The sequence below is a fragment of the Desmodus rotundus genome, chromosome 5 (genome assembly GCF_022682495.2).
Source record: "Desmodus rotundus isolate HL8 chromosome 5, HLdesRot8A.1, whole genome shotgun sequence".
NCBI classification, from domain to species: Eukaryota; Metazoa; Chordata; class Mammalia; order Chiroptera; family Phyllostomidae; genus Desmodus; species Desmodus rotundus.
This window is the reverse complement of record NC_071391.1, coordinates 47,153,097-47,173,208: the sequence shown is the minus strand read 5'-3', so window position 1 is coordinate 47,173,208 and position 20,112 is coordinate 47,153,097. Positions and strand designations below refer to the sequence as shown.

The 20,112-nt window shown below is 39.7% G+C and overlaps 1 protein-coding gene and 1 pseudogene across 3 annotated transcripts in view; one reads left to right on the top strand and one right to left on the bottom strand.

Annotated features, from left to right (window-relative positions):
• The window catches only part of FAM168A (family with sequence similarity 168 member A), a 187,707-nt gene that overhangs the window by 93,141 nt on the left and 74,454 nt on the right, over nucleotides 1-20,112 (top strand). The gene's annotated exons all lie outside the window — the stretch shown is intronic.
• Nucleotides 17,558-19,882, bottom strand: LOC112316050 (RNA-binding protein 28-like; annotated as a pseudogene).

Sequence of the window (20,112 nt, the reverse complement as noted above, 5' to 3'; positions counted from 1 at the left end):
GAGGGGCGTGCTGGAGAGTAGCAGGGGGTAGGTTTTAAAAAGCCTAGAATTCTAGATTTGTAGATTTAATTTTTATTTCCATTAATATCACTGAAGACAGGCACCGTTTTCAAAGATGGGTTGTGGGAATGGACAACAGCTTTTTAACTCTTTACAAACTGGGACTTTGTTTCAGACATTTCACTTGGATCAACTTACCATAGGCAGCTCTGGCTATTCTTCAGCAGCCTCAAAAGTCTGTATTTTCTAGTTTCTTGCTTTCCTGAGGTGAGGAGTTGATGAGGCAGTCAGTGGTGGATGGGAGAGCTTTACTTAGCTAAGGAATGTCTCCCACTTATGGTTTGTGACACTTGCAAATTTGGGGGTTCTTAAGCCATCTCTGAAGATTTGTTCACAAATGATAAGATTTTTGATATGTTCTCTCCCTGTGTTCTTTGTACTAAAGTCCACAATCAGCGTAGACCTGGGTGACCTCAGTTCTGGTCCCTGGCTTGTCTGTATGACCATGGGTAAGCCTCTCTCCCTTCGTTCCTGCATCCACAATAACAGTCGTGCTCTGCTGGCTAACCTCTGCAGGCTCTTCTGGTTCTGATGTTTTAGGACTCTGTGCATGGGACACAGATCAGCCTTTTCTTTGGCATTCTGCATGTGCACAGATCAAAATGCATTAAAGCGTAATTATATCACAGTGACTGCACGCATACTGGCTTCTTCATAGCGTGTGCATGAAACAGTTCTTACTGGTGATCAAGCTACGCTGGCTTTTTGAGTATTTTCCTTGTGTTCTATCCTTTTTATGTCCTCTGCTGCCTTTATGTTCTGGCTGTACCTTCTGTCATCCTGCACAGCAAGCCATAGACCCAGAGACACTGCTGTGTTCCAGTAGTATCAGAAAAAAATAAGCCCCCAAACCCAACCAGCTGCTTTTATTTAAACTGGCCTTCCTGCCCACTGTACATTATTAATTCCTGCAAAGGCATTCTGTAGGACTTAAAGGAGGAGACATGGCAGTTTGATCCCACCTTGGTGGAAAAACCCGAAGTCTCACCTTTCCTGTCCATTGTAAGTCATAGACTGCATTTTCACCCCTGCTTTCCTGCTGTATTAAAGATATTTGGAAGGAGCCAGAAATGCAAAAGAGAGAGCTATAAGGACCTATATTTAGAAAAATATTGTTTAAGACAACAGTCTTTGGATATGTTTTTCCCTCATTTTTATTAATTTGCTTCATAGTTTTGGATATGAGTAATAGTAATAAGCATTCCAAACATTTCATAGCACTTTTAACTTCAGAGCCTTTTTTCCCCCCTTAAATAACACATCTTCATAGACAGCCTGGAGATGATGCTTACTGCAAATAGTCATTTTTTATTGAGGACTTACTGTGTGTCCAGCACTGTGCTATTTTACATATATTGTTTCACTTAACTTTTATCTCAGCTGTAAAAATTGTATTATCACCATTTGGAACAAATGAAGACATTAAAACCTGAAGAAATTAAGTAAGGTGCCCAAGATCACCCAGTTAATATGTGATGGATCTATGATTTGAATGCAACCCACAGTGCCTGGCTCCACAGCTGCTTCTGTTAATGTCTCTCTGTCACTGGCTCTCTGTGAGATGTGGCATTGTGTGCTTACTTACAGGTGAGCAAGCCGATAAGAAAGGTCTTAACTTGGCAATAATCCTCATGGCACATAAAGGGCAGATATAGGAAATAAAATATGATTATTTCATTTAGAATCTATGCCCCAGCTGGTTTTTATTCATTTTTATTTTAACTGTCTTATTTTTATATCTTAATAAGGTGACTCACTTCACATTCTTTTGGATTAGTCTTGGTATGGATTATAAATAAATTATAAAAGGTCTTACTGGAGATGCAAAGAAAAATAAAATTTTGGGTCTATTCTCAAGGAACTAATGGTTGGTTGTGTGTAACAAAAAGACATGTATGGAATTAGAGGTGGTCCCATCATATAGCACCTTGGGGGGAAATCCTAAATGACTAGTTCAGGCTATGAGTGGTTGAAAGAAGGGAGAATAAATATGAGCTATGATTTAATAGGAAGAGAGTTTTTGTGGGGGTTGTTAAGTATAGTATATACTAAAAGATCTGCAACCCTCTTAAATGTCATTAGAAAAAAGTAAAATGACAGAATTTTGGAGACATTTTGTTTTTTAGTAGAAACAAAACTCAGAAATGTTTACATATGTGAATAGGAAAAGCAATATATGTGACCCTTTCATGAATTTTTCATTTATTATCTTTCTGTTTTCAATACCTAGCTGATATAAATGTTTACTGAATGGGTGAATTTTTTGGTCCGAGCCCCAAGTTTCAGGGGTACTGTGTCATTATTATTTATATGCTATAAAGGGCTAAAGATGGAGGAACCTTTAAATAATGTCTAGTCTAATGTCTAGCCTCTACTTCTATTTGATGAGCGAAGTGGGGCCCAGAGAGTGGAAGTGACTTTTCTAGTAAATCGTAGGGAGGACTACTGCTCCTGGCAGCACTAACTATTTTTCTGGAATAAATTGCCAGTGTTTTCACAGAGATTTCATGAGCACACGTAAAACATACAAACATTGTTGAAAGTATTTTGAATCACTTTTTTTATAAAGTAAGCATGTGGATATTTTTTTTCCTCCATATTTCTGTAGTTCTATATACCAGGTTTACATTAGAAAGATTCAGTAGGTTGACCCTAACTTTTTTTTTTTAAGAATTTATATTATTTATTTTTAGAGAGAGTGGGAAGGAGAAAGGGAGAGAGAGAAACTTCAGTGTGAGAGAGAAGCATTGATCTGTTGCCTCTTGTACACGCCCGACTGGGTACTGAACCTGTAACCCAGGCATGTGCCCTGACCAGGAATTGAACTGGCGACCTTTCCCTTTTCGGGATGACACCCAACCAACTGAGCAACATGTCAGGACTGAACCTAACTTTTGATCATAGTTTTCCCACAGTGCACATCTAGCAGAGCTTTTCCCTCAAAGGCCTGGTTGGAAACAGTGGCCTTTATTTCTGATGTATAATTTACCTCTCCTTCTGGTGTTTGAGACTTGTTGGTCTTGATAAATGCGTGTTTTCTGTGCACAGCCAGCAGTTAACATGGGGGTCCTGGTGTGCAGCTGCTTAGGAGGCAGGGGGTGAGAGTGCGCAGGGTGGGTTATTGCCAGTGCCTTTAACTCCTTTGGTTAACCCATTAACCCCGAGATCTTGTCTAGTCATAATGAATATATAAATCTCAGTGCCAGAAGAGGAAACTGATGTGAAAAGAATCCATTGGCCTTGTTTAACAACAGAAGGGAATGGAGGTCAAAGAAGGTCCAGTAGTGGACAAGGAATTGGAGTCAGTAGTCCTGGACTTGACTTTACTAAAGCTCAGTCATTTTAAGCCGTGTGACCTTGGACAGGTTTTGTAGTCTGAATGTCAGTTCCCCCATCTATAAAATGGTGTTAATAATACCAAGTGCCTCACATGGGATTAAATTTTTCCCCAGATATATGCATGACTTTTTCCTTTTCCTCCTCTTTTGGGTCTTTTTTCAGGTTTCACCTTCTTAGAGAGGCTTTCCCTGACTATCTTCTTAAAACTGTAATTCCTGTCTGGCACTCTGTGTTCCCTCACCCTGCTTTATTTTTCTGCCATTCCACTAATTGGCCATTTTTGCTGTTTGTTAATTGTTTTGCTCCCACTCATAATAACAGCAAAATATAGCAGTAATAGAAACAACTAGATCTTTTATGTTGGGCACATGTTGGGTACTGTTCTAAGCATTTTGCATATGCTAAATAATTTAATCCTCATGGAAACCCTATTAGGTGGTACTATTATTATCATTCCCATTTTATAGATTAAAAGACTGAGGCATAGAGAATTTAAGAGATTTTCAAAGAACATGTGGGTAGTTAGCAGTGGAGCCAGAATCTGAACTTAAGCTCTCTGGTTCCAAGTCCTGCTTGTAATCACTATCCTCTCTTAGAACATAAATTTTTTGAGGAAAGAGATGTTTGTCTTTTTTTGTTGTTTTTCACTGCTGTTTCACCATACCAAGAATAGTACCTGTCACATAGTAAACAATAAATATTTGTTGAATGAATGCACATTGAAAACATGTGACCCCTGGCCGGTGTGGCTCAGTTGGTTGGAACATAGGGAGCCAATCCCTGTTTCTCACATTGATGTTTCTTTCTCTGTCTCATTCTCCCCCACCCCTGCCCCACTCTCCGCCTCCCTCTCTCTAAAAGCAGTAAAAAAATGTCCTCTGGTGAGGATTAAAAAGAAAAAATGTGAGGGAAAAAAAGTTAAATGGAGTTGTTTTGAGTTTTTACCTTGACCCCTTTTTATTATCTAGGATTCTGTGCTATTCAATACAGTAGCCAGTAGCCACACTTAGGGTGCTGATAGCCACTATATGCTCAGTATACTCAGTAGCCACATGTGGCTAATAGCTACTATATTAGACAGCAGATATAGAACATTTCTTATGTATATACAATCACACCTCAGTACTCACTGGCTTCAGAACTTGTCACATTTTGACGAGAAAAAAATGTTGTAGCACTCTGCGCTTGCTCGGGACTCATTGCACTTGATAGAACTTGTATGAGTCAGGATGCTGCTTTGGGAGAGAAAAACGCTTCATCATTTGGTACTCTGCGGTTTCGGCACTTGTCATGAGTTCCAGAACAAATTAACAATGAGTACTGAGGAACCACTGCAGTTTTTTAATTTTTCCATTACAGTTGACATACATTATTGTATTAGTTTCAGGTGTACAACAGTGATTAGACATTTGTATAACAAAGTGATCACCCAGATAAGTCTAGCACCCACCTGACACCATACATGGTTATTACAATATTATTGACTATATTCTTTGTGCTGTACTTTACATCCCTGTGACTATTTTTATAACTGCCAATTGGTACTTCTTAATTCCTTCACCTTTTTCAGCCACCTACCCAACCCCATGTGGTAGCCATCAATTTCTTCTCTGTATCTATGAGTTTGTTTCTGTTTTGTTTGTTGGTTTATTTTGTTGTTTAGATTCCACATATAAGTGAAATCTCATGGTCTTAGCATAATGTCCTCAAGGTTTATCCGTGTTCTACCATATGACAGGATTTTCTTCTGAAGGCTTCATGATGTTATGTTGTTTATATGCACCAGGATTTCTTTATCCGTTCTTCATTGACGGACATGTAGGTTGCTTACACCTGTTGGCCGTTGTGAGTAATGGTGCAGTGAACACAGGTGTACAGACATCTCGTTGAGTTCCTGTTTTCAGTTCTTTTCGATCTAGACCCCGGAGTGGGATCGCTGGATTATGTAGTAATTCAGTTTTTAATTTTTTGACGAACCTCTGTACTTACAGTTTTCCATAGCTTCTGCACCATATTCTTACCAATAATTGTTATTTTGGGGTTTTGTTTTTGTTTTTATTTTGGGGAGGTGTTTTGGGGGAGGGGGAATAGTGGCCATCCTGACAGATGTGAGGTGGTGTCTCATTGTGGTTTTAATTTGCATTTCCTTGCTGATTAGTGATATTGAGCACCTTAAGTATTTTGCCCATTTTTCAATTGAATTCTTTGTAAGACTATGTTTTAAATAAGTACTCTGGTGATTCTGATGGAGGATGGGGCTGGGTGGGCCAGCAGTTGTGATGGAGAGTACGGAGGCTTGGATCACTCAAACTGCATTGTTCTTGATTAGGTTGTTCTTGACATCACACAGTCTCTAGTTTGATTTTTTTTGTAATATCTATGTCATAAAGCCTCAAATCAGACTTCCCTGGGGAATCTTCAGGGTATCCTAAAACTACTCTGTCTTCCATTTCTTGAGCCTTAGCTTCTTCTAATACAGTTTCTTTCCTTTTAATCAAGAGTGTTCGCTTAGTCTTGGTGCTGCTGGGCAGGAGTCTAACTCTCCATTGCTCCTGTCCTCCATATTTTTCAGTGTTTCTTCAGCTTAATCACAATCACACTTCCTGATTCTGTAGCCCAGAGCTTTCTGAGGCCTTTGCCTCAAATAAAGGTGGTTCTACCAGGTTTTTCTGAGCCCTTTTGTACTGAAGCAAAGGACTCTGATACTCAGAGTCTCAGTGGTTTCAATCAGTTCCTGATTCAGTCTTAGACCTCCCCTTTGCAAGAGCCCAGGATTCTTACCAGTAAGGGAAGATCTCTTGTGCTTTGGGTAAAAAAGCAGTCTTGCTGCCACTCTTGTGGCTGGGAGTCTGGAGGCCAGAGGTTCGGTCCAGGGTCTGCTACTGACTTGTTTGTGACTTGGATCAAGTCATTTGGTCTCCATTTTCTCTATTGCAAAATTAGGAGCTTGAGTTAAATGATTTTTGAGTTCCTACTAAGCTCTAACGTTCTTTGGTTCATTTCAGTTAAGCAAACTATGTACTTGTGTGTTTGGCTCTGTATTATCCAGTGAGGAACTCCATAGGTTAACAAGATAGCCCCTGCTTTCACAGAGCTCATACCTAGCTCAGGAGGACCTAACTGGGAACAGGTGAAGAATGGGGCTAACACCAAGTGTGCTGGCAGCAGAGGACAATGATGAGTTCTACTGGAAGTGTGTGCAAAGCTTCACGTAGGAGTGAGTGAGCGAGCCTTTGTCTGTCTTCACCACTGTTCTGTTGTTTTTCCTTCTCCTCCTCCCCATATGAGTCCCCAAGCTCATTTGCTTCTTAAATTCTGCCACGGTTTTCATATTAAATCATATTCTTCCTTAAAACAAAACAACGAAACAAAAACCCTAAAAACACACAGTCACAGAAATCCTTTCCTCCTTTATCCAAACTTCTGCAATAATTGTATAGGTTACCTCTAAAATTCCTTTAGCTGTTATTTATTATTGTCTTGTCTTTTAAAAAATTATTTGCTAACTATGAGTACAAGATGCTTTTTTTTTTCTTATTTTGTCTGCCACCAGGATTTTAAATACTGAGTGTTTGGGTTTCATTTTTGCTACTGTACTGTGAGCTCCCATAAGGGCAAACAGTATTTCTATTTTTTTAAAGATTTCATTTATTTATTTTTAGCCGGGAAGGGAGGGAGAAAGAGAGGGAGAGAAACATCAGTGTGTGGTTGCCTCTCACGTGCCCCTAGCTGGGGACCTGGCCCACAACCCAGGCATGTGCCCTGACTGGGAATCGAACTGGCAACCTTTGGTTTGCAGGCCAGTACTCCATCCACTGAGCCACACCAGCCAGGGCCACACAGTATATCTTACTCTCTCCTCATCAATGCCTCTTTCAAATGATTTACAAAACAAATACCCCAGCATAGAGGGTCATTAAGTATGGGTTTGTTTATTTGAAACCAAGTCTCTTGGCTCTGATATAGATGTCATATTTGCTTATTTATTCAGGATGTGCCATTTATGTTGTGTAATTAATTAATAATGTATAAGTATTTTTGTCAGTCTTGATCCTTCTTTCTGCCTTAACCATCTTCTCGGCTCTAAGGAAATACAGTGAACACTATGACTAGATGAAAAAAACACGGGGCTGGGAGTGTGAGGTATCAGGGTAAAGTCTGGGCAAAGTTGCTTCTCCTCTTTGAGACTTTTCTCATTTGTAAAGCAGAGGCTAATCCCAACCCTGATTCCCCATTGAGTTGTTAGATGCCTACAGAAATGCTTTGGAAAGTAAAAAAAATTGATCTTTTTCTTTTTTTGACTTTAACAGATATTCCCAAAGTACCTGCTAAGTCCTGTGCTAGAGGACAAGATGGAAGAATCAGATATGGCCTTTGCACTCCAAGAACTTAACTTGCTAATTGTGTAGGGCAGACAGGTGTGGACACAAAGGAATCTAGGGAATGAACAAAGGAGGCAGTTAGGGGAAAGAATTGGGGGAAATGCTTGAATGTGGGACTTGTCAGTTTATGGTGCATTGATCTTGATGAGAGATGATGGTGGCTTGGATTAAGGTGGTGGAAATGGGGGTGGTGAGAATTGATTTTAGAGGTAGAAAACCAAAAGATTTGCGGTTAAACTTTTGGTTGTGAGGTGTAAGAAAAAAGGGAAAATTTTGGCGTCCAAAATTTTTACAGGACACCAAAATTTTGACCAGTGAAGTTGAAAGGATGGAGTTGCCTTTAACTGAACTGAGAAAGACTTCAGGTGAAACAGATTTCAGGGGATGAGTAAATATAAAAATATAGATGGTACTTAGAATCATGAGATTAGATGAAGTGACCTTGGAAGTGCATGGAAAAGAGAAGAGGCCCAAGGCACCTAGGTCACCACAAAGTTCAGAAATTGAGAATGAGCTGTTAGAATGAAGGAAAAACAAAACAGAACAAAAACCCACCCAAACTGAGTGAGTATAGTGTCTGGAAAGTCTTTAAAAGAGGAGAGAGGGTGATCAGCTGGGTCACATGTTGCTGGTATGTCAAGGAAAATGAGACCTGAAAAATTGATCACTGGTTTTAACATAGTAGAGGTTATGGTGACCTTGATAAGAACAGCTGTGGTGGCATGGTGGGAATGAAAATCTAACTGAAGATGTTTCAATAGAATGGGAGGAAAGATGAGAGAAAGCATGTAAAAAGCTCTTTCTATAAGCTTTGTTGTGAAGGGAAGGAAAGAAATGGATTGCTACCTGGTGTATTAAATAGAATAAAGAAAGAGATTTTGCTTGCTTATTTATTTGATTAGACAAGTAACAGTATGTTAATAAGAATACTTGCAGAAAAGGAAGATTCTGATAATGTGGGAAAGAGGGGAAATGACCAGAGTAATGTCCTTCGTTTAGTGGAGAGCTGGAGTCCGGTGTGTCAGCGGAGGGTTGGATGTGGACTCTTGTCCATTGCACTAGGACAGAAGTTAGAGAATGTGTGCACGGGCGCAGTTTGGTAGGTAAATATGGTGGGATCTTGTGGAAATTCTCTTCTGGGTGATTGATTTTACTCAGACAAATAAGCAGAATCACAAGGTAAGAGTGAGATTAGGAGAAGAGAAAGTATACTGTTTAGGAAAGTAAATGGTCTTAGCAAATACAGAAAGATTGTCAGGTTGTTAGAGCCCACTTGGAAATAGTGGTCATGAGTTTAAAGTTTAACTTCAGTAAGCATTTTGTTCATGTTTTCCTCCTCCCAGGACCTGTGCCACTGTAGGCAGAGATTAGATGGTGAATTGTATTTCACCAGAGCTGTGATTTAATCAATCTATATTAATACAAGTATAGAGGGCCTAGGGAGTGATTACAAAAATTGACCAGCAAATTTAAACTAACCAGGATTAGGAAGGAAGTGAGGAAATGACGAAGGCGGTGGAAATGAAACATAGGTAGGATCAGTAGATTAAATGTCCTAATAGGCTGAAGGATTGTTAGGGCTGGGGTACTACAGTGCTCTGTATTGAAAAGATAAGAGAGCGTGGTTGGCAAATGAAATATTTGGAATTGAGGTTATAGAAGACTGGCAGTTATTGGTAATGAGAAGGTCAAGTATAACCATGGGAATGAGAGGCTGAGGTGGGCTAGAAATCAGGATCAACAGAGGGTAGGAGGCCAGGTAACTATTAGGGCAATATGTTGTAACCATTATTTATATAGTTATTGAAATTACCAAGAATTATGGCAAGAATGGTGTTGGAGAGAATAACAGTTTTCTAGCAGCCACAATCTTTAAAGCGTAATAGGGAGTGATTTGGGCAAGTAAATGGCTACAAGATGGAGTGATCTTGAATCTGATGATGTTAGATTCTAAGCTGGATGTTTGTACGCAGGAGGGTCTGGAAGCAACAATGGAGCTAGAGTAATAGTAGCTGGGGAATGAGTGAAAACCAGCCCCCATTTGAGAAGGCTGCAGAGGAAACATTTCACTTAGAGCAAGAAGGCAGTGGGGTAGAAGGGAATTAATAGAAGAGGTTGAAGATACAGTTACTCCTCAAGGGATATTTTTTAAAACCAATGCTACAAAGTACTGTGTAATGATACAAAACATTTTATGAAGATTATGAGAGCTCAGAGGAAAGAGTTCATCATACGCCAGACTGTTGTTCAGTTCCCCCATTGGCAAAGTGAGAGTAATAATTAGTACCTACTTCATAAGGTCATTGTGAAAAATAAAGGAAATAATGTATGTAAACCTCTAAGAAAAATACCTGGCTTATAGTAAGCATTCCATAAATGTTAGGTAACAGAAATACTCAGGGAAGACATCCTGGAGGAGGAGTGCATGGAGTGCAGGTTCGCTAGACCCTGGGCTCATTTGTGTCTACTGTAACACGTGGGTGTCTTTGTTTGACTGTACAGGTTTCCTTTCTCTGCTAACTCCAAGGTCCTTAAGGGCATGTTCTTTATCTCTATATCTGTAATGCTAGCACTGGGCCTGGTATAAAATAAAATTCAGTGAAGGTTTTTTGACTGAAGGAAGAAAACTAGCAAGCAAGCATCTTGGGAGCCAAGCAGGCTTGCTTCTTTAAAGACTGAGAAGGTTCTAAAGACATGTTTTTGGGGAGCCCTATTTGGCTCTGAATTATACATGACAGTGTATTCTATTACGCTGTTATTCTTCCTCCATGTTTCATCATTCTTTACTGCTTTATACCCTTTCTGGGCCACTTCTGCTAACCTCCAAACAAACAAACATACTGGTTGGTGGGTAGTTAGTTCACAGCAGTCGTCATCTCTCAGATTATTTCCTGATGTTCATCGAGCATCTCTGCCTCTGCTTTCGAAATATGAATGCCATTTTTATTACTTACCCTTGAAACCCTTTACTTTAAAACAATTTTTTCTTCCTTATGCCCTGCATAATTTCTAATCCTGTCAGTTCTGACTCTAAAATATTTCCTATATTCTTCCATTTTCTATTTCAGCTCTTCCTTTCTGTTTGAGGTCTTCTGTTTCTCTTCCACAGTCCAGTTTACATCTTCCCATGAAATATTCTATTCAATAAAACTCAGTTATGATTGTGACTTTGTGCTTCAGTCCTTCATGGCTTTCTATGGATCTTCATAGCAATGCTTTAGATTAAATGGAAGTATTTCCATTTTATGGATGAGGAGATAATTACTTTCCTATAGCAGGTAGCCTCAGAGCGATTGCTACTGCTGTCACTCTTTTGAGGCTCTAACTATGCTTTAGAACCCTAGACGTAGTAGCTCTCTACCTAATACACAGAAACAAACACAGGGAGGCAGCCAAAATGAGGAGACAAGGAAGTGCGTCCTTAATGAAAGAACAGAACAAAAGTTCAAAAAATAAAAAAAAAACTAAATAAAATGGAGACAAGCAATTTACTAGATGGAGAGTTCAAATCACTGGTTATAAGGAGAAGGGCAGATGAACTTAAGAGAACTTCAACAGCATAAATAAAGACATAGAAACTATAAAAAAAGGACATGGAAACCATAAAAAAGAACCAGTCAGAAATGAAGGGTACACTTACTAAAATGAAGAATAATTTGCAGGGAATCAACAATAGAGTAGATGAAGCTGAGAATCAAATCAGCAATTTGGAACATAAGGAAGCAAAAAACCAGCCAATCAGAACAGCAAAAAGAACAAAGAATTAAAAAAAAATTGAAGGTAGTGTGAGGAGCCTCCGGGACAACTTCAGGCATACCACATTCACATTATTGGGATGCTGGAAGAAGTGGGAGGGCAAAAAATTGGAAAACCTGTTTGAAAAAATATGACAGAAAACTTCCCTAGCCTGGTGAAGGAAATAGACATACAACTTCAGGAAGCACAGAGAATCTCAAACAGATGAACCCAAAGAGGCTCACACCAAGATATATCATAATTAAAATACAGAAGGTTAAAGACAAAGAAAAAAACTTTTTCCCTCACCTGAGGGAAATGTGTATTGATTTTAGAGAAAGAAGAAGGAAGAGAGTAAGAAAAAGAGGAAAGAGAAACATTGATTGGTTGCCTCCCATACACATCCTGACTGGGAATTGAACCTGCAACATAGATATGTACCTGACTGGGAATTGAACCAACCACCTTCTGGTGTATGGGATGATGCTCCAACCAACTGAGCCACCCAGCCAGGGCAAAGAGAGAATCTTTTTAAAAGCATCAAGAGAAAAGCAGTTAATTATCTACAAGGGACCTCCCATAAGACTGTCCGCTGATTTCTCAAAAGAAACTTTGCAGGCCAGGAGGGATTGGCACAAAATATTCAAAGTGATAAAAAGCAAGGATCTACAGCCAAGATTACTCTACCCAGCAAAGCTATCAGATAGATAAAGAGCTTCTCAGACAAGAAAAAGCTACAGGAATTCACCACCACCAAACCAGTATTATATGAAATGTTCAAGTGTCTTCTTTAAGAAGATGATCAAAAATATGAACAATAAAATGCCAATAAATACATATCTATCAACAAATGCATCTAAAAAACCACCAAATTAGACAAAGAAGCAGAACAGAAACAGACTCATAGCTGCAGTTGCCAGATGGAACGGGGGTTGGGAGGGATGGGTGAAAAAGGTGAAGATACTAAGAAGTACAAATTGGTTGTTAAACAGTAGTCATGGGGATATAAAGTACAGCATGGAGAATATGGTCAATAATATTTTATGTATGGTATCAGATGAGTAGTAGATTTATTGGAGTGATCACTTAATTACTCCAATAAAGGAGTGATATAATGGAGTTATATAATGTCTAATCACAGGACCGCACACCTGAAACTAATGTAATATTATATGTCAACTGTAATTGAAAAATAAATGACGAAACAAAAGACAAATCTCTGCTCTCATGGGCTTTACAGTTGGGAGTGTGATACAATTATATTATAGTGTGGCACAGGCACCATTTAACTGAACCCCTAAAAGATGAGTAAAAATTATCCAAACTAAGACATAGGGAAGTTGAGAACCCCTGAATGATGAAGGAAGGTGGTATTTCAGGCAAAGAGAACAGGATGTGTAAAGACTCAGAGGAAGGAGACTATGGCATGCTTAGTGGAATTCAAAGATGATCAATCACTGGATTGTAAAGTGTGAAAGCAGGAAAGCGCTCTTTTGAAATTTCAGCCATTTCAGGTGTCACATCTGTACGTCATGGAAAGCATGATGTCCTGGAAAGGACACTGGACTTCAGATCTGAAGTCCTAGATTTTAGTCCCTGGCTTTCCACTAACAATTGATTTAACTTCTCTGATTATGTTTCTCTATCTGCAATACAATGATAGTTATCTCTTGCACCATCCTTACAAACTATAAAAGTGCTACATTGTGAGAGCTTTCTTGACCCTTCTGCCAAGCAAAATGACATCCTGTCTTTGTTTCAAGCACTTTAATATAGCACTTTCATTATAGTCATACTTACACACAGCTGTTTCCCCACTAAAAGATGAGTTCTTTAAGGGCAGAGAAATGACACACGGTAAGTCCCGAGTACTTGCAAGGTTTAATGAATACAGATGCTCCTCGACTTCGATGGGGTTGCATCAGAGCTTAGCCTGCCTGGTTTCTACTGCATGTGTATCGCTTTCACACCATCCTAAAGTTGAGAAATTAAGTCAAACCATCGTACGTGGGGAACTGTCTATAATTAAATTCTATGTTAAGGGAGATTCCTTCTGAAATTTGTTTGCCCTTAAGGGGGAAAATCCTTGAGAAGAAATTTTATATTATTTGCAAGCATTTGGCTTGAGAGACAATTTTGTTGTGATTTTGATCTACAGAAAGCCATTTTACTAAAGCTGTTTCAATGGGCTGAATGCTCTAGTGGTTGGAATGTGACATTTTGCTGATGAGCATCTCATTTACAGGCAGGCACAAGAGATGGTTGTTGAGCTTTGGCATGAAAAGCTCTTTCTGTTAACTGTGGAAGCCTTTTTGATTATGAGATCCTCTTGGCAGGTTCCTAGAAATTAGAGTTCTCGTCCATTTCATCTTTAAATTGAAACACTTTCTGAGATGAAATGATATACAGAACTGTAAAATGCAGAAATCCAATGTATAGTCTGATACATTTGGCAGACAGTATAAAGAAACAGATCTCAACGATAAAAAGCTGGGTTTCCTTGCATAGCATACTGAGAGAATTAAGGGAAAAAACCCTCTGAAATGGAGTTTTCTTTAATTTGCTTGGTAAGAAGATACTCAGCTGTTGAATTTCAACAAAATATTCCCTTATTTACCCATTAATTAATTCAACTAGTCAACAAATGTTTACTGAGCACCGTGCTTTAATCATGTCCTTTTCTAGAAATACAGTGATGAATAAAAGATACAGTCCCTTCACCTCCTGGTGCTTAAAATGTTTCAGGCAAAATCGAGCAAGCAAATTATAGCTGCAATGAGTATTTATAACAGAGAAGTTCAGAGAGCTCTTGGGTCATAAAATGTCCTATAATGCCCAATCTAGCCTCCGAGATCCTTCGTAAGAGCTGAGTGGACACAATTCAGAAGTGGGGACAGGATGGTAATATCCCTGCCATGTGTTTCCCTCTGATCCTATGCTCTAGCCTTTCAGAACTACTTGATATTCTCTCAATGTGCCTTGCTTTCTCATGGTACAGTGTCACGGATGGATGGCCTTTTCTTCCCCTTCTCTCTCTGTAGAATTCCTGTCATCCTTCAAAACATAGATCAAATGACACAGTCTCTTGAAATCTTCTATACCTTTCCCCCTCCCAATTAAATGATTAGTTTCAGGTACATATAACAGGAATCTAATATAACAGTGGTTTAAAAATACAGAAGTAGGTAAGCCAGAGTTGAAGCGATCGCTGCATGAAATCAAGGCACCTTCTGCTCTCCTCAGTTTGAGACTTCCATTCTCAAGGTCAGTTCATGGAAAAGAAGGCTGATAAGCTCCAGTCATTATATTCTGGTTCTAAATAGCAGGAAAGAGTAAGAGGAGAAGGAAGGGCACCACCCCTAGCTAACACTGTTCTCTTTAAGCAGCATTTGAGCATAAGTCCTGCACCATATTTCAATTAAATCTCATTGAACAGAAATAATCACATAGCCACACCTAACTGCAGAAGAGATTGAGAAATGGAGTCCTTTAACTGAATGTATTGCCACCTAATGGAATCATAACATTTCCCCCCACCTGCCCTTTAGTTAGTTGTCTTTCTTTAAATTCTAGCAGTCAGTGTAATAACAGTATTGTATTGCTTCCAATTGTCAGTTTCCATGTCTGTCTCCCTCATGTAAACACCCCAGGGACAGAAATTGTGTCCTATTATCTCTGAATCTGTAATGCTTTACAGAGAGTTTAGCACAGGAGGTATCAGTTTATGTATATTCAATGAGGGTGTCAAACTACATGACTTAATCCCTTTTAGCTTATAAAAAATGTGTAACTATTTATTGAACCACAAATTTGTATTTAACAGCTTTTTTGACTTACATGATAAAATTCACTCATTTTAAGTATACAATTGAATGATTATTATTAAATTTAGAGTTGTGCAACTGTCACCAAAATCCAGTTGTAAGCCATTTTTATTATCCTAAAGAGATCTTTTGCTCCCGACTGCTGTCAGTCCCCATTCCTACTTCAAGTCCTAGATGACCAAATATCTATTGTCTGCCTCTGTAGATTTGCCTTTGCTGAACATTTCACATAAATGGAATCATACAATATGGGATCCTTTGCTTTGGCTTCTTTCATTTAGCATAATACAGGGTCCAGCAGAAGTAAGGCCTGCTTGAGTGTGGTTGGTAGGATACATGAATGTTTTGCATGAGATGGACAGCAATTTGAACATATCACCTAAGATGTCATATGGTGTGCTTGAGTTTGATATTGTTATGTTACAGAATTACATGCTTATGATTTTGTAATAAAATATTTTGTAATAAAAAGGAGCGTTATTTATGCTGGACCCTGTTTTTTCAGGCTTAGTCCATGTTGTAACATGTATCAGTGGTTTGTTCCTTTTTTGTTGATACAGTTGATGTTTTTATAAAGTCTTAAAGGTTGTTTTCTTAGTGGTTGTTTTGAGGATTAAATGTGTCTTGATTTATTACATATTATGTATTACAATCAACTTCACATACAATCTACTTTAGATACAAACTAGTTTACTTTCAGTAAGCTGTAGATACTTTGTTCCAATGTAACTTCATTCTCCTTCTTGACTTTGAGCTCATCTTTATATAAATTAAATTTTTATCCTTTATATGCCCAACCATACAGTTTTAAGGTTTTGATTTATAGCTGTCTTTTAAGTCTATTAAGAGAATAGAAAAATATTTACACTGTCTTTTATATTTATCTCCATAATCACCTTCACTGAGGCTCTATAGTTTGTCCTCAGGTTCATTTGAATTACTCTCCAGGACCATTTTGTTTCGGTCGTGGCTTTCGTGTTTTTTGAAAGGCAGGCTGCTAGCAATGAATCATCTCAGTTATTATTTATATAAAAATTATCTTTATTTTTCACCTTTAATTTTAAATGATACTTTCGCTGGGAAATTTTGGTTGACAAGTTTTTTTCTATTTTTTTAGCTTTTATTTTTTAACAGTTTATTTTTTATTGTATTTTTTCCATTACCATTTACCCACCCCTTATACCCTCTTCCATCTCCACCCACCCTCTACCCCCCTGTATTTACCACACTGTTGTCCATGTCTGTGAGTGCTTTCTCTTTTTGCTTGATCCCTCTACCCCCTGAAGCCCCTAGAGCCGTCAGCCTGCTCTCTATGAATCTGTCTCTATTTTGCTCATTAGTTCAGTTTGTTCATTAGATTCCACATATGAGTGAAATCATATGGTATTTTTCTCTCTCTGTCTAACTTATTTCACTTAGCATAATGTTCTCCACATCCATCCATGCTGTTGGAATGGGTAAAACATTTGTCTTTTTTATGCCAAGTAGTATCCCATTGTATAAATGTACCATAGCTGTTTTTTAAAAGATTTTATTTCTTTTTAGAGATAGGGGAAGGGAGGGAGAAAGAGAAGGAGAGAAACATCAATGTTAGAGAGAAATATCAATTGATTGCCTCTTCAATGCTCCCAGTAGGTGACTTGGCTCGAAACTCAGGCATATACCTTGACGGGGAATCTAACCAGTGACCTTTTGGTTTGCAGGACAACGTCCAACAGACTGAGAGCCAGTTAGGGTTACCATAGCAGTTTTATCTGCTCATCTTTGGTTGGACACTGTGGCTGTTTCCAAATCTTGGCTATTATAAAACACGCTGCAATGAAGTTGGGGGTGCATATATTCTTTCGAATTAGTGTTTTGTGTTTCTTCAGATAAATTCACGGACAGATTCTTTTCTTTCAGCATGTTTTATATATCGTTCCACTGCCTCTGCCTCCATTATTTCTTTTTTAAGTATATTTTATTGGTTATGTTGTTACACATGTCCATGGGTCATGTGTATAGGTTCTTTGGCTGCTCCATTTCCTTTACTGTACTTGATATCCCCATGGCTATTCTGTAACTACCTATTTGTACTTATTTTTAAAATTTGTGCACTCAAGGTTTTTTTTTTCCCCTCAGTACAGACACTGTGGGGGGGGGATGGGGGTGTGAAGGAGCCAGGGAGTTTTACCATGAAGCACACAATCCAGCTTCTTATTCAGTCTGCTGGCATAATCAGCTGTGAAACCATTTGCTCCTCTTTGCAAGAGGTGCTCCTTTAGAAGGTCCCAATAATTTCTGCTTATACTGTTTGACCAACTGGTTGAAGCGAATTTCTGTCTTCTTTCCCTTAGCTTTTTTCTTAGGTACCTGCTTGGAAGATAATTTCTTCTTCTCTTGCTTCCACTGGTTTATCTGGGGCTTTGACGTTTTGGGAGGGAGAGACTTTGTCGTTGTCCTGCAACCTAATTTTTGGCCTCAGTGTGAAGGTAGTGCCAGGACCTTTCTTCTCTTCATTCCATCAGGCAACTCTGCATGTGGCCTTGGTCTGGAATCCTGTCCATGACGTAGAGCCCACCCTCCCCTTCTACTCTGGGGAGGCATAGCTTTGCTCCTCTCTGTGGTTTTGAGTTGCTTTCTGTTGCTGGTCTTTTCCAAACTCCCATTGCTCCTGCTGGGGTTCACCATTTGTGGGCTTGGATTTCATTTTTTGCTGACTGTGCTGGATCCTCAGTTCCTTTATTTAAAGCTTCCTTTCATCTTCCAAAGAGAACTCCACAATTGGTCTCTTCTGAGGCCCAAAGATTGCTGGGTTGTGGTTGATGTGGAGTAGGGCTGTGATGCTGTGATGGCATGCTTGTGCTCCTGGAACTTTGCAAAGGCATAACCCAGGGACTGACCCTTCATTTTCCCATGAACTCCTTTGAGGTCTCGCATCACCTTACATACCTTGATGCGCACCCCCTTCTCCCCTCTAGTGCCATTCAGCAGCAGCCTTCTGAGCTGTTTGTCATCCTTGGCCTTGGGGAAATGGCGCAGGCAGACCCTTGTGCAGGAGATGAAGATATTCTGGTCATTCAGTTTCTGATGCTTCAGTAGCTCAGACCATTCTTTTTTGGCCATATCAGCACCACTCACAACCTTTGCAGCCTTCATCCCAGCACGAATCAAGCCTTCACGGGCCAGGTAGAGGTTCCAAGTTCTGGTTGGCTTCTTTACCTTTGTCTGGAGCTTTGCAGTCCCATCGTGGGTCACTGCCAAGTCAGCCTTGACCTGCCTGCCATCTGGTTTCAGCCCACCACCCTTGGTCTCTGGAGAAGCAGCTGCAAGGCATTTCTGAGCCGCTTCTTGAGTCACGAACTGAGCAAATGCACAATCTGTAGAATGCTCTGTGTCTGGATGCAAGACAACATGGACACATTTAAGATCTCTGAATTGCTGAAGAAGCTCGCCAAATTCTTCTTCCTCTGAATCAAAGGAAAGGTTTCTTATAAAAACAGTTTCTCTTCATTCACATCAGAGGGTCATTTCCTCTTCTTTTTCTTTGAGACTTGTACACCATCATCCTCCTGTCCTTCAGCGTCAGTATCTCTCTGAGCCAGTTCCTCTCCACTGTCAGCTCTATCGGTCCTCCAGGCCGCTGTCCTCATTGGACTGGTCTTCTCCAGTGGTTTCTCTGGGCGCTGCTCTCTTGGAGGCTCTCTTGTGAATTTGCACAGGCTTGGTCACCTTTGATTCTTTATTCTTCTCCTCTTCATCATCACCATCATCCTCCTCTTCTTCCATAAGACCATCATCATCATCATCCTCCTCCTCCTCCTCCTCTTCCTCTCCCCTTCCCTCTTTCCTGTCATTCTCTTTACTTAATTTCTGATGTTTAGGCTCATGTCTCTTTTCCTTACCTGGGGCAGAGGCAGACTGTGTATTTTTATACTTATCCTTTGCCACGACCCAATCTACTGCTACCCTCAGCCCCTTTATCTCTTTCACGTTCATACTTTTGAGAGCCTTTCCTGCTTCTAGGAGATTTTTGAATTGGACAAAAGCAAAACCACGCATCTTTCCATCTGGCTTCCTAAGGATGTTAACTTCCAGGACCGCTCATATTGAGCAAATATTGCCTTTAAGTCATCTTCTGAACCTTAAATAATTAATCCAAATAATTCCAGATTAATTATTATTCCAAATAATTAATCTGGCTTTCTTATCTGCTACTTTGGCTTTTAAAGGCTTCTGCTCCTTCTTTGAGGACTCTGAATTTTCCTTTTCTCCCTTGTCCTTGGGCTTGTTCCTCAGTTTTTTCTTGGCAACAATCAGGTTGATCTTGCTGCCCTCAAAGGTGGCAATCTCTTTGAGGGCCCTCTTTGAGGGCTACGTCTTGCAGCATAGAAAAAGTGACATAACCAGAGCCTTGACATGCCTTACTCCCTTTCTCAGTCACCATGGAGCACTGCTTCTCCGGCCCCACCTGACGGAACAGCTCTTCCAGCTGCTCACTGTGGGCTGCTCACTTCAGGCTGAAGGAAGGAGGTGGCCTACAAGCAGGGTCAGCCCCGCCATGTAGCCAGGAAACAAGTTTGCGGGGCTGTGAATGAATCAGGCAGACCATGCAAATCAACGAGCAGGCTTCAGCACAGAGGCCATGTAAAGTAGCCCGGAGATTCTGGAAGTGCTCTTTACTCAAAAGAGTCCTATTTGTGTTTCGTAATGCCCTCACTCTTTACCCCCTCTCCCACATGCCCTCCCGTCTGGCAACCATCAAAAATACTCTCCATATCTGTGATTTTGTC